This window comes from Salvelinus fontinalis, chromosome 4 (genome assembly GCF_029448725.1).
Source record: "Salvelinus fontinalis isolate EN_2023a chromosome 4, ASM2944872v1, whole genome shotgun sequence".
NCBI classification, from domain to species: Eukaryota; Metazoa; Chordata; class Actinopteri; order Salmoniformes; family Salmonidae; genus Salvelinus; species Salvelinus fontinalis.
In genome coordinates this window covers 11,649,694-11,662,622 of record NC_074668.1, presented here as the reverse complement: position 1 = coordinate 11,662,622, position 12,929 = coordinate 11,649,694, and the positions used below count along the sequence as shown (strand labels likewise).

Sequence of the window (12,929 nt, the reverse complement as noted above, 5' to 3'; positions counted from 1 at the left end):
AAGCAGGGAACCAAGAGAAGTGGGTATGTAAAAGCCTCATGTGCTTTGGCCTGGCTCTCAGAGGAAGGGAGAGAACCCAGGTGGCAGACTCACTGAGACAAAAGAAAGGTCTAGCGACCAGTGGCACTAAGGCAGCAATCTCAGGAACAGGAAACCCTGCCCTGCCCTGGCAACCGTCTCCAACACAAACCGTACCCTACAGTACCCTGGCCTGGAAACTGTGGGAGCCAGCTCTCATTCAGTTCACTACCCTGAGCCAGAGAGGAAGCTGAAACACAAAGTGGGTCGGTCAGCTGGCCGTTACACGGCAACGAGACGGGTCTGTCAGCTGGCCGTTACACGGCAACGAGACGGGTCTGTCAGCTGGCCGTTACACGGCAACGAGACGGGTCTGTCAGCTGGCCGTTACACGGCAACGAGACGGGTCTGTCAGCTGGCCGTTACACGGCAACGAGACGGGTCTGTCAGCTGGCCGTTACACGGCAACGAGACGGGTCTGTCAGCTGGCCGTTACACGGCAACGAGACGGGTCTGTCAGCTGGCCGTTACACGGCAACGAGACGGGTCTGTCAGCTGGCCGTTACACGGCAACGAGACGGGTCTGTCAGCTGGCCGTTACACGGCAACGAGACGGGTCTGTCAGCTGGCCGTTACACGGCAACGAGACGGGTCTGTCAGCTGGCCGTTACACGGCAACGAGAGCATATCGGTGTAGGCCGGGATGTGTAGGCTTAGGCTATGTTCTGTTTTCAGTGTCAACTCGTTGTCCATGTGCGTAAAGCAATAATAAATATATTATGAAAAAGTGGTTGTAAAGTATAGGCTTCTAGTGGGATGAGTCTATATCTCAACGGCAGCTGGACCTTTTCTCTACCTCTCTAGTAGCTTATGGGTACTTTACCAAAGTAGTGGATTACACTTTGGCAGAAGAGGGACATAATTCCTAACCTTTCTCCCCAGTCCTTCAACATGCGTACTCACAACAATGCAAGCTCCACACAACACAATGTAGCTATTCTTATGACGCACTGAAACAACTCCACAATTTCCCAGATTTAGAAAATAGAGAATGAAGTAGCGAAGGCCAAGCCAAATGCAGGGAACAAGTAAGGATTTTCCCTGTGTCAGACAGTGAGGGGTGAGAGAGGGAACTGACGGAATGAATAGTTTACAATACAGAAACATTAAAATTTCCTAAAGAAAGTGTGTGTGTGTGCTTGCTTGTCCTAAAGTATTTATGATTGTGAAAGTTGTTTTGGTGTTGGTAGCTTTTACTGTTATGGCGTTTAAGGCAAAATCGATAGGCCAATAACAAAAGGTGTGGCGAATAACTAGTGTTTTTGCTTTCAGCAAGCACACTAATAAAAAAAATGCAATAAAAAGAAAGGAAATAAGCTGTTCTACAGTCCAAAAGCAAATTTGGCATGCTTCAGCTAGCACAAGCATATTTAGTAGCCTAATGCTCTGCTAACAAATACCGTGAAAGTTTTAATCTGGGAATGCAGAAGCAAATCTTGTGTGCGCTAGCTAGCTACTTTGTTTACTTTGGTTGGAGGAAGTGGCAAAATCTGAACTAGTGAAGACAGTAGATTTAGCCCCTCCCTACTACTGAACCATCTGGCCTAAGCAGGTACTTTCCGGTTATATTATTCACCTCAAGCACCCCTTTATTCATCATGAAAACCTAACGTGCCATTTCCAACATGCGAGAAATCAAATCATTCATGAGAAAAATCAAGTCAAGAAGTATGTGGGACGCTGGGCTGAAGGGAGTTGTTCAACCTAGTTCAGCGCGGAAAAGTGATAACTACAACGACCATAATCTATTGCGCCTTTTCTTTCCGACTCAGTCAGAGATGGATGACCTTCTACACCTGCTACGTAGATGCACACAGAATGCACGCAGCCCGCGAACCGCATTAGAGAGAAGAAAGTACACAACCATGAGAGGGATATAGACAGTTCATGAAAGTGTGCCTTATCTACTTTGAAGAACTAGTACAATTATTGTCAGACAGCTCTGCAGCATACTTAGGCAGGCGAGCTAAATAGGATGACTGAAGACACTACAGTATGGGGAGAACAGAGATAATGTTGTCTGGCTGACTGCTGCTGCCTGAGCAGAGATGAGAAAGGTTGACTTTGAAGGAATGAAAGACAAAGTCATCAAATAAAAAGTAATATACACAACTGAAATATTGTACTATTCATAGAAATGTCCTAGTGATGTCTACCCAATGTGGACCTGACAGAGACGATGGAATATTGTTTTGGCAATTGAAAGTTCACTGTTTTGGGCTTTGAAATTTCCATTAAAAAAATCTATAAACAATGATTTGAATGTAATTATTTCATCATGCATTTAATGATATTTTTTTAAATCAAAACTCGTGATTATCTTTTAATAATCAAACCGAGTGGAGAATGAAAGAGGACACCTCCCACAGCTAATCAAAGACACGCCCTGTGGCATGGATGGTTGGAGGCCATTGGAGTGGACTCAGCCCTGGGGCACGGATGGTTGGAGGCCATTGGAGTGGACTCAGCCCTGGGGCACGGATGGTTGGAGGCCATTGGAGTGGACTCAGCCCTGGGGCACGGATGGTTGGAGGCCATTGGAGTGGACTCAGCCCTGGGGCACGGATGGTTGGAGGCCATTGGAGTGGACTCAGCCCTGGGGCACGGATGGTTGGAGGCCATTGGAGTGGACTCAGTCCTGCCAGACAAACAAGTTACTCCACTCCTCACGCAAATTAAATCAGTCAGTCACCAAGTAAGCTACACAGTCATATGCCAAGAAACAGGTCAAGAGCCAACTCTTATCAGAACTCAAACAGAGTAGTCAGCATACGTCAAACCAGGGGTTCCCCATCCATCTGTTAGGCTACTGGTCCAAGGAACCACTAGTTGAGCAATTCTTCCAAGAAGAGGGGAAAGCAGTAATCAGATGAGTAAAGTATTTTGCTCAACTATTTTGAACTGGAATAAATTCTGCACTTATTACCAATGACCAACACAATTCCAGTCAAAATAGAAGATGGTCAGAAATACTGTAGCCTACCATGACCATATCCAACCCAACTCCATTTGTTGTCACCATCATGTATCCCAGTGGTTTTCAAACTTTTTGACCCACGACCCCCAAAAAGGAATGATACTACAAAGCTTGCAAACATGCGCGCACAATCCCTGTGCAAATGTACCGGTAGCCTGTTATTACAGTCATAAACAGTCATGCATTTACAAAATGCAATCTAGGCTACAGAAATAAACTGTGTTTTACACCTACATTTAGAGCTGAAAGTCAATCATGTTAGCAGCCAATATCAGCTTGGTATACAGTGCCTTCAGAAAGTATTCATACCCCTTGACTTATTTCACTTTTTGTTGTGTTACAGTCTGAATTAAAAATTGATTTAAAAAAAATAACCTCACTCATCTATAAAATCATGGTAAACATTATTATTGAACATAGTGATTCCATGCAACTTATGTGACTTGTTTAACCAAATGGGTACTCCTGAACTTATTAAGGCTTGCAATAACAAATGGGTTGAATACTTAGACTCAAGACATTTCATTTTTTCATTAAATTTGTAAAAATGTCTAAAGACATAATTCCACTTCGACATTATGGGGTATTGTGTGTAAGCCAGTGATAAAAAATGTAAAAACATCTTAATTTCATAAATTTTAAATTTAGGCTGTAACATAAGAAAATGTGTAAAAATACTTCAGAATACTTTCTGAAGGCACTGTATATCATGTCATTTCTCTGGAGTCCAGAGCAAGAAAAATCACACGGCCAACTTGTAAAGAAGAAAAGCATGTTCTGTCTTTGGAAGGCAGCCTGCCTGCAGAGTGCCAGCCCGGTAGTTCTTCCTCACAAATATCATCCCATAATATTGAAGGCGGTGCGATGTTCTGGCTGCTTATCTATAGCCAGTAGCCACCCAAGCTAGGCCTATCTGAAATGTAAAAATTATCAATCAAATCGCCAGGTAGCCTATTGTTCTGGCTAAAATGAGTCAGTAGTAGATTGCTCTGGCTAAAATGAGTCAGTAGTAGATTGCTCTGGCTAAGATGAGTCAGTAGTAGATTGCTAAACTGTATTTTATATGGGTGATAAACGTAGACCTACTCTGTTTTTGGCAGGCAAAACGGGAGGAAATGAAATAAGTTATTTCTGGTCAATAATCTGGATATGCGCGCCCGCCTTTGTGCACCAATGCTGAGGACCGGTCATTGGTCAACAATCAAGACGCACAACTGTTTGGTTCTGAAGCATAGATGATCATTTAAGGATGATTTGAGGGCAGTGGGTTGAACAACAAAGCCAAAGAATGTATTTAAACATTTTAAAAAATCATTTTGGGGGAAATTATACCGCCACTGAAAAGGGCACTTTAGAGACTGGAAGGGTAACGGGGCAGGTAGAGCTCTGTGTTGGAGACTGGAAGGGTAACGGGGCAGGTAGAGCTCTGTGTTGGAGACTGGAAGGGTAACGGGGCAGGTAGAGCCCTGTCTGTTGGAGACTGGAAGGGTAACGGGGCAGGTAGAGCCCTGTCTGTGCACATGCCTGTGTTTGAGAGTTCCTACTTCCGCTTCTCCACTCCACTTCCTGTCTTACTGTAGGCTGCTGACTTGTCTTGATACCCACTCACCACATATACACAAAATCTTTCAATGATTCTGTCTTTTATCAATTGAAGTTTCTCATATTTTCAAAGCATGAACCTCCAAGCTCATTCAAATTGAGTAGAGAGCCCCAACACTCAAGTAAAACACAACAGCACTGCATGTAGGCTACACTGCCTACTTATAGGCCTACAATCAATACCCACTTACAAAAACAAACAAGTCTCTCATTACTGTTTCCATAGACACACAAAGACCCCCCACCTCAACACATGGGTTCCTACATAGTACATACGCACACACAAATCATAGTCTTCTCTCCTGCCATGCATGTGTACAGTAGTACATAAAAATAGATGACCTACGCGGAAGATTAAACTACCAATGAAACATTCAAAACTGTAATATCACGGAGACGTGGCTGAACGACGACATTATCAACATACAGCTAGCTGGTTATACGCTGCATCGGCAGGACAGAAAAGCGGCGTCTGGTAAGAGAAGGGGCGGTGGACTATGTATTTTTGCAAATAACAGCTGGTGCACGATATCTAAGGAAGTCTCGAGCTATTGCTCGCCTGAGGTAGAGTATCTCATGATAAGCTCATGATAAGAGAGATTATCTGTATTTTTCATAGCTGTTTACATACCACCACAGTCAGAAGCTGGCACTAAGACAGCATTAAATGAGCTGTATTCCGCCATAAGCAAACAAGAAAACGCTCACCCAGAGGTGGCGCTCCTAGTGGCCGGGGACTTTAATGCAGGAAAACTTAAATCCATTTGACCAAATTTCTATCAGCATGTTCAATGTGCAACCAGAGGGAAAAAAGCACTGGACCACCTTTACTCCACACACAGAGACACATACAAAGCTCTTCCTCACCCTCCATTTGGCAAATCTGACCATAATTCTATCCTCCTGATTCCTGCAAAAATTAAAGCAGGAATCACCAGTGACTAGATCAAATAAAAAGGTGGTCAGATGAATCAGATGCTAAGCTACAGGACTGTTTTTCTAGCACAGGCTGGAATATGTTCCGTGATTCCTCCGATGGCATTGAGGAGTACACCACATCAGTCATTGGCTTCATCAATAAGTGCATCGATGACGTCATCCCCACAGTGACCGTACGTACATACCCCAACCAGAAGCCATGGATTACAGGCAACATCCGCACTGAGCTAAAGGCTAGAGCTGCCGCTTTCAAGGAGCGGGGCTCTAACCCTGAAGCTTATAAGAAATCGCACTATTCCCTCTGGCGAACCATCAAACATGCAAAGCGTCAATACAGGACTAAGATCGAATCGTACTACATGCTATGACGCTTGTCGGATGTGGCAGGGCTTGCAAACCATTACAGACTATAAAGGGAAGCACAGCCAAGAGCTGCCCAGTGACATGAGCCAACCAGATGAGCTAAACTATTTCTATGCTCGCTTCGAGGCAAATAACACTGAAACATGCATCAGAGAACAAGCTGTTTCCCGGAAGACTGTGTGATCACGCTCTCCGCAGCCGATGTGAGTAAGACCTTTAAACAGGTCAACATTCACAGGCCGCAGGGCCAGACGGATTACCAGGACGTGTACTCCGAGCACGCGCTGACCAACTGGCAAGTGTCTTCACTGACATTTTCAAACCACTCCCTGTCCGAGTCTGTAATACCAACACGTTTTAAGCAGATCCCCATAGTGCCTGTGCCCAAGAACACTAAGGTAACCTGCCTAAATGACTACCGACACGTAGCATTCACATCTGTAGCCATGAAGTGCTTTGAAAGGCTGGTCATGGCTCACATCAACACCATTATCCCAGAAACCCTAGACCCACTCCAATTTGCATACCGCCTCAACAGATCCACAGAAGATGCCATCTCTATTGCACTCCACACTGCCCTTTCTCACCTGGACAAAAGGAACACCTATGTGAGAAAGCTGTAGTCAATGAATAGCACAGGGTTCAAAACCATAGTGCCCTCAAACTCATCACTAAGCTAAGGACCCTGGGACTAAACACCTCCGTCTGCAACTGGATCCTGGACTTCCTGACGGGCCGCCCCCAGGTGGTAAGGGTAGGTAACAACACATCCGCGACGCTGATTCTCAACACAATGGCCCCTCAGGGGTGGTGCTCACTCTCCTTCTGTACTCCGTTCACTCATGACTGCACTGCCAGTCACGACTCCAACACCATCATTAGGTTTGCTGATAACAACAGTGGTAGGCCTGATCACTGACAACGACGAGACAACCTATCTGGCACCACACCGCCAAAAATCTCCCCCTCAACGTGATCAAGACAAAGAGGATGATTGTGGACTACAGGAAAAAGACAGAGCATGCCCCATTCTCATCGACGGGGCTGCATTGGAGAAGGTCGAGAGCTTCAAGTTCCTTGGTGTCCACATCACCAACAAACTAACATGGTCCAAGCACACCAAGACAGTCGTGAAGAGGGCAACACAAAACCTATTCCCCCTCAGGAGACTGAAACGATTTGGCATGGGTCCTCAGATCCTCAAAAGGTTCTACAGCTGCACCATCGAGATCATGCTGACTGGTTGCATCACTGCCTGGTATGGCAACTGCTCGGCCCCTGAACGCAAGGCAGTACAGAGGGTAGTGCGAATGGCCCAGTACATCACTGGGGCCAAGCTTCCTGCCATCCAGGACCTCTATACCAGGCGGTGTCAGAGGAATGCCCTAAAAATTGTCAAAGACTCCGGCCACCCTAGTCATAGACGGTTCTCTCTTCTACCGCATGGCAAGCAGTACTGGAGTGCCAAGTCTAGGTCCAACAGGCTTCTAAACAGCTTCTACCCCCAAGCCATAAGACTACTGAACACCTAATCAAATGGCTACCCAGACTATTTGCATTCCCCCCCCCCCCCCTTAAACCACTGCTACTCTCTGTTGTTATCATCTATGCATAGTCACTTTAATAACTCTACCTACATGAACATATTACCTCAACTAACCAGGTCCCCCATGCACATTGACTCTGTACTGGTACACGCCTGTCTAGCTAGTCATTTTACTGCTGTCTAGCCGTCAGTCAGTGAGGCCTCAAGACACCACAAAGCAACCCTCCCTAGCCGTCTGTCAATTAGGCCTAAAGACACCAAATAGCAACCCTCCCTAGCTGTCTGCCAGTGAGCAGCACTCATCTCAAACACACAGGGCTGGAGAGAGGGCTTGCATATCACCAACTCAGATCATAACACACTGTTCCCCTGTGGGAGGGGTCCAAACTTACTGTGAGGGTGTGGGGTTCAGCCGCTCTCTCTCTCGCTCTCTATTTGTTTCAGGACCTTCAAGTACCAGGGCGCAACATAAGCATTCCTTTGAGGTAGAAGGACAGCCTTACATTAAAACTAGCTTAGGCCCTAATAAGAGGGGCCGGTCACCGTGGTCAGCAACAGACTAGGCAGCAGTGCCTCTAGGCTGAGAAACACTGATCTACATTTATATTACTGTAGGGCCGATGAGGGTCAGAGCTCGTGCACCAGTGAAATCTATGGAATTTTTGTTAACGCTTAATGGAACGGAAAGCATAGTTGGTGATAACATCTCTTTAAAAGGACATGTATTCATGCATGGCAGAAGCTGATCCATGTGTGCTTACGGTCTTAAAAAGTTTCAGAGTCTGCAAAGGGCTTGAGATGTGAAAAGCACCAGGAATAGACAAGCATACATGTGGGCATGCAAGAAACATCGTAGCCTAACAACATGCAACTAGAACACATACAAACCGGCACACGTGGCAGGTTTAGAACAGAGAGGTGAACATAGTGATGCAGTTCATTTTGCCCTTCAAGAGACTTTAAAGAAGTCCTTTCATCACTTAATCTCACCAGAGACCTCTACTTTGAAGAGAAAAACGTAGGATTTGTTTTGTGTATAAAAGCTGGGTTCAGGCAGACGAGCACGCTCTGACACACCTCTTAGGCCTATAGCATTGCTGAGATAATTATTGTTTTGATTTAAGTCTATAACAAAGGAATTGTGCAACAGCACCAGCTTCCCCAATTGTTCCTCTCTTCTGCATCCTGTAATCATGTATACGACTGATGTTTCCATGCAAGTCACCCACAACAGAGATCATCAGAACGCCATTTATTCTGCCGATTGAGCTTGTGTACACATTTCAAACATAGGCTATAGCAGAGAACTATTAGCCTATAAACCAAGTAGTTTTGGGAACCAGCATAGGTAAGAACAAAAATATTCCCAAACAGGTTTTTGTGAGCTGGTACCAAAATCCACCAATACGGACATACTGTAAATGATGGTGACATAATTAAACATTCTGCAAAAGATAGGCCTACGTATTGATGTCACGTTCTCCTAAAACCGTGCACACCGCTCTTCAACTTTCTAGGCTTATTTGCTCCTATTTGGTATAGCCTGGAATTCAAACATAACGTCATTCTGATTTTTACACATTTGTTGTCGGAATCGTCAGAATCATTGGCCTTATGCAAAACTAATTTGAATGAATTTGTCAGGCATTGGAATACTAAATATTTTTTTGTGCTGTTTGTGCCATCATTCTGTTACCAAACTTTATATCTGCACTGCACTGTTCTTCAAGTAAATGTGTTTCTGTAAACAATTTCACTGGAAATGGTTAAACGTAGACCTTGTGCATAGAGTTGTATGGTTTGTTTAACTTTGCAATTATTGATTTTTGTTTGACATTTTAAAGTGACAAATCTGAGTCTCAGCATCGCTCAGTTACCATGGAATTGCCCTAATCCAAACCGTAACATTTTGGGGTTCAGGCTAAGGCTGGGTTTACACCCCACCAAGCATTCACCTTAGTAAACATCACTGACACTTGCATAAATAAATGCAGTGTGTGGTGCAGTCACAAAGCGGTTTGCAGAGACTCTACAGAGTAGGCTACTTCTAGTGAAGGGCAAATCCATACAAAGCTCGCCCATAGTTCTTAGAAGGACGCTGATAGCCAGTCCAAGCCGGTCCAAGGGATATTCAGTATGGATTCCAAGTCTCTGATCTTTGTGTGTGCCCCCCAAGCAGCAAGTGACATATTTTAAGAAATTGTTAAACAACCACCCTCTGAGAAACCAAAGGATTTTGTGCTGACTACTGCTCGGTTATCTTCAGTAGAGTTGCATAATGTTGCAAAAAGCTAGAAGGGGCCCACATTCAGGAAGGCAACATCTTGTACAGCATACAGACATGTAGTAGAACACATGCATGTCTGACAAGTAAGAATCATACCGGCTTTATAATGCCATGTCTATCTGCAATGTGCACTCACTAATGCCAACCAGGTGTTCAAAACGACATCAATTCCATATAATGAAAGATTTACTATGTTTCTGAACACAGCCCAAGGTAATTCAGTAGGCAAACGTTTCAGATATACATGATTTCTTATTTCAACATGTCAGAGAGGCATGTTAGTTCTACATAACACTTTATTAACGTTACACAACGTTAACTTGCTGAACAGGTCACAGGTGTGTGACAGAAAAACCAGTAATACATCCTCATTCGGAAAGTTTGGACATTTTAACTAAATCCCGTTTGTGGTCTGACGTGGTTGTCTTTCTGAGAAGAACTTTGCTAGTTATCAAATGTTTTGCAAGAAACTATCAAAAGAAGTGGCAAACCAGTCATTTAGTCACGTCTGGGATGGAGAGGACGGCCCTTTAAATTTAATCCAGAAATGTACACATTTCTACAGTGGCTAGCTAAACACAGTTGGAGTTCATGATACAACTTTCCTGAAATTAACTACTATGTGTGGACAATTTACTACAAACAAGCTAGCTGATTTTTAACGACACTTATTCCAACGATTGGCGCTCTGTTTTCAGCACTTCGGAAACAAGACCAAATTTGACACAAGGCTCTTGACAATAGGCTATACTCACGTTCTCTGTTATCTTGGATGTGCACCCATAGCACGACGACATACCAAAAACGTGGACGTAGCATAACCCATATGCGTTGTGAAACATTTATAATAACTAAAACAAACTTCGGTACATAATAATACATATATACTTAGAATGTACCTGCAAGCCCAAACGCCCGTTGCTTTCTCTCGCATGTTGAATGTGTTTTCAGGAACGAAACTGACTGGTGTGAAGCCAGCAGCATTGGCGAGATCGAGGTCGTCAGTTCCGGGTGACGTTTTAGAAAAACCTTCACAATAAAAGTAGGGAACTGAAGGAAAGAAAAAAGCACGAACATGACGGCAGTGAAATCAAATGAATGATGAAGTCAGAGGTCTTAACGATGACTTAACGACACATTTTGTAAAGTATTATGAATTGTTAGATACTGCTGCACTGTTGGAGCTAGGAACACAATCATTCCGCTACACCCGCAATAACATCAGCAAAATATGTATATGTGACCAATACAATTTTATTTGATTTGATTGCAGGAAATGATGACTTACAATGTTATGTAGCCTAAGTAAAATACTTATTTTACTATTGCATAATCAATATCTAACCTCAAAGAGAATCAAAATGATGTCTGTGTCAAGCCCATGGAACAATTCAGGGCCGGATAATCTGGGAAAGAATTTGCCGTTTTAGAGCCAATTTTCTGAAATTCTAGACATTTTGCCAAGACCATGTTCAGATGCTATATGAGTGACTCAAACATTAGGACAAAATAAATGGGGGCCCCCTGGAGGTTGGGGACCACGGGCACGCGGTCCTGCAGACATCTGACTTCAATAATATTCATGGCTAGTCATGGCTCATCCTATATAACTACTTTTCTATTCATATAGTATCCATACTGTCTATACACACCATTATATATATATTCCGCACTCTGACATTGCTCGTTCTGATATTTATATATTTTTACTTTTGCATTATTTGTGTAGTATTGTTTTGTATTGCTAGGTATTACTGTACTGTTGGAGCTAGAAATACAAGCATTTCACTGCACCTGTGATAACAACTGCAAATCTGTGTACGTGACCAATAAACTTTGAATTGATTTAGAATTTATTCCCACAGAAGTCAAAATATGTTTTATTAAATCCTGCAGAACAAGCTAAACCTGCACATCCTCCAACACGATTACCAATTGTTGGTATTGAATGAAAGTTTACAAATATTTTTTGTGTATATATAATGATAAATGAGAATCTAACATAAAATACTCCAATACTAAGGCCTTTGTTTTATTGTATGCCTTTTATTCGCGGGACTTATATTTTGAAAGGCTCTTGCCGAAATCGCAGCATTTTTGTTGCCAGCTGCTGTTGGTTGGCTTTGCTGGCTTCACACAGATGAAACTACGCGGAAAAAAGTTTTGTCCTCATCATTTCCGCTGTCAAAATTGCTGCGGTTGAGTGCGTGTTGATGTTGCACATCAAGTAGACGATAGCCTATGCATTTAATATAACTTTTATTATTAAAGGAGCTGATAAAACGCTGAGTTTATTTCGTATTGATATATTGGGGAAACAAAACAAGTGAGATGTACAAGAATAAAGTTACAAAAATAATTCAGTGCTGTATGATACGCAGTTATTTGAATTCGTATTTATACTACAGTGTTAATTAAGAATAGTGTTAAAAAATCTGAATCACCTTTATTCGTCAACCATTTACTTGGTGATACGGTGCTGCTAGTGATGGACAACATTTAAAGAAAGAATACAGACAGCAAAATTTAAGCAAAGTTTACATAGATATTGGTTGAAGCTCAGTGTTAAATTAAAATCTCCCTATCATCATATCTAAGCCAATAAATATCACACCAATCTGGATAAACAATTCGCAAGCAACTTGATTGGAGGTACTCAACACGCTCCCCACCTCTCCTCGTGAGCCGTCTGTCCATTACTAAGATTCACATACCGGAATTCTTAACAGTGTCATTAGCAATTGAGTTTTGCGATTTCTTGCACCTACCTAGCTCAAATTCTAGATTTCAGATTAAAACGAGACTATAGCGTCCATAAAGTGATCATTTGATTAAAAAATGCCAGATTGACTAAATGTATAGGTGCAACCGTTTTTATTAAATATATAATTTATCGCTCTCGCGTGCTACTTTTTGTAACAATTGTGACAATGCTAACGTCTTTTTTCGCTGAAACTCATAGTTCTAACACAGGGTTGGTTGCTTGGCAACAGCACAGCTGCCAGTTGTAAGTAGTCTATGCGATCAAACCTAGACTATTGTATATAGCTAGCTATATGTTGGTATTCAAGCTGAGGTCAAACATATATTTTGATTAGCTAGGTAGCTAATGTTACCTAGCTAACGTTAGCATGCTT

At 43.0% G+C, this 12,929-nt stretch overlaps 1 protein-coding gene across 2 annotated transcripts in view; it reads right to left on the bottom strand.

Annotated features, from left to right (window-relative positions):
• LOC129853086 (SH2B adapter protein 3-like) overlaps positions 1-10,791 on the bottom strand; it is a 60,554-nt gene extending 49,763 nt beyond the window's left edge. The window contains exon 1 of one of the 2 annotated variants that reach the window (XM_055918778.1): positions 10,692-10,791. The gene's annotated coding sequence lies outside the window, so the exon portion shown is untranslated. Of the gene's footprint in view, positions 1-10,547 lie in introns of both variants that reach the window. The other variant, XM_055918779.1, reaches the window with a different exon arrangement.
• Positions 10,792-12,929: the final 2,138 nt, after the last annotated feature.